Source organism: Macrobrachium rosenbergii, chromosome 36 (genome assembly GCF_040412425.1).
Source record: "Macrobrachium rosenbergii isolate ZJJX-2024 chromosome 36, ASM4041242v1, whole genome shotgun sequence".
NCBI lineage: Eukaryota > Metazoa > Arthropoda > Malacostraca > Decapoda > Palaemonidae > Macrobrachium > Macrobrachium rosenbergii.
This window is the reverse complement of record NC_089776.1, coordinates 30,198,016-30,200,515: the sequence shown is the minus strand read 5'-3', so window position 1 is coordinate 30,200,515 and position 2,500 is coordinate 30,198,016. Positions and strand designations below refer to the sequence as shown.

The 2,500-nt window shown below is 29.0% G+C and overlaps 1 protein-coding gene across 5 annotated transcripts in view; it reads left to right on the top strand.

Moving 5' to 3' along the window:
• Positions 1-2,500, top strand: part of LOC136825054 (uncharacterized) — a 48,977-nt gene that overhangs the window by 13,586 nt on the left and 32,891 nt on the right. The window lies entirely within an intron of this gene.

Sequence of the window (2,500 nt, the reverse complement as noted above, 5' to 3'; positions counted from 1 at the left end):
TGTGTGTGTATAACTGAATCACGAAAATATGGAACGTGATGAATATATAAATAAAGATAAAATCCATTTAAGGAAGCGGAAACACTGGAGTGCTGCGAGGCCTTTCGACACTAGTGTTTCCGTTTTTATCTTTATATTTTATCTTTATATATATATATATATATATATATATATATATATATAATATGTTATATACTATAGTGTTTATATATATTTATATATTTTTTTTTTTAGTGATTCTTGCCTATATATTCTATATCATATAGTACCGTTAAAAATGTTGTATGCAAATATTTTGAATATTTTTTTTTTAGTGATTTGAATAAATATTCCGTTAAAAATGTTGTATGCAAATATCTTGAATGTTTTTCCTTTGAATAAATATAACTATATATATATATATATATATATATATATATATATATATATATATATATATATATATATTCACCGACCTAACAAAATTCTGTTTGTCATAGGAACTTAATCTTTTTAATGACGTATTATTCTTATTATTAGTATTGCTCTTATGACTCCCTTGATAGAATGTTAACCTGATAATCGAAATAACCGGAGCTTTTATATCGTGATGAATGTAATCGAACCCTGGGACGCATATAAGCGCTTGCATGTCCACACAAATTTATCATTCACTGGCTCTAACGATCCGTTCGTTAACCGTGTTTACTATCCTTTTGATATATGTCACTAAACTGTCAGGCTTTTTTTTTTTTTGAAGGTTTTCTTAACTAGAAAATGGCAAAATTGGTCTTTTGCAGTACAGCAGTGCGCAGTAGTAATAGCTTGCTGTGACCGATCGCACGTGACATCTAGCGGTGATTATGTGAAGCTTTATAAGTGTTTGCCTTCCAATATTTTCTCTCCTTTCTTCCATTACTGCTGCTATTAATGAATTCTTTCTATAAAATGAAGTCTCTCTCTCTCTCTCTCTCTCTCTCTCTCTCTCTCTCTCTCTCTCTCTCTCTCTCTCTCTGACCCACATAGTTAAAAGTATTTCAAAATATAGTGTATGCATCAGCCAAAAACTAAAAAAAAATAACTGTTATTAAATGTCTAAAAATTAGAGGAAAAAGGAGTGAGGATATTGTTTCATTGAATCTTTCAGTTAGTGGAAATGCACGAGTTATAATCTCCGAGTATTACAATTTACTATTAAGCATTATTACGAAAGAAAATACAGAAAAATTTATTTCCTGTTATGTCTTAACACTCCTATCTCTTTGATTATCCGTAAGGACTCGCTATCTTACATTTTCATGATAGTGTTACGCGTGCAAAATCTTAGTTAGCAAATATATAGATATATGATAGACGGTTTTTCTTAGTTTTCGTTGTGCAGACAATGCACTAATTTGCAAAAATCTTTATTGTTTGTTCATCAGTGTTGTGTGGCGTTCACTTACTATTGTTATGTTGTCCGTTAAATATTAATGGAGGACACACACATATATATATTATATATTATATATGTTTGTGTATATATATATATTATATATATATATATATATATATATATATATAAATTTTATCATATTTATATATATATATATATATATATATAATATATATATACATAAATATGGACGCGAACCCTACATGGACCCATTCAACGACTATATTACCACCGCGCCATCATACATTTATACATATATGTATATATGTATATATCATATATATATATATATATATATATATATATATATATATATGTGCATATATATATATATTTAAAATTGTCAGAATAACGTTTTACTAGTTTTAACCTCTTTTCTTTTTTATCTGTCGATTGGAATTCTTACATGACAGGTACATACCATTGCTCACGCAAACACACACACACACACACACACACACACACACGCAGACATATGCATGAGTGTGTCCTCCTAACCACCCCCCCACTTCGTCGCCCCTGCCCATACGGGCACAATAATTTTATATAACTTTCATTGATTGAGATTTTTTGCTCCAAAGGTATTTTTCCCTTTCATTTTTATTCAGATTGCTACATTTTCGAAATATCATTCATTTTTCAGTTTTATTTTTCTTTTTTTATTTATTTATTTATATATTTTTGTAACTGAATGTGATAAAGCTTGTTACATTACCCTACAGGACAAGGGATCGTCCGTGGGCTCAGACTGGTCGCGCCTGACCTCTAGCGGTGATTGTATGAAGTTCGATGAAAGTTTTGTCATTAATTATTTTTTTTTCTTTTTCCTCCTTTCATTACTATCGTTATAGTTAAATTTGTTGTAAGGAAGAAAGGTTATTTCTCTCTCTCTCTCTCTCTCTCTCTCTCTCTCTCTCTCTCTCTCTCTCTCTCTCTCTCTATATATATATATATATATATATATATATATATATATATATATATATATATATATATATATATATACATATACTCTGTATACTTGAAGGAGGGATATATTTTACTACAAGAGGTATATTTGACTTGTATCAGTTATACGCATGATAT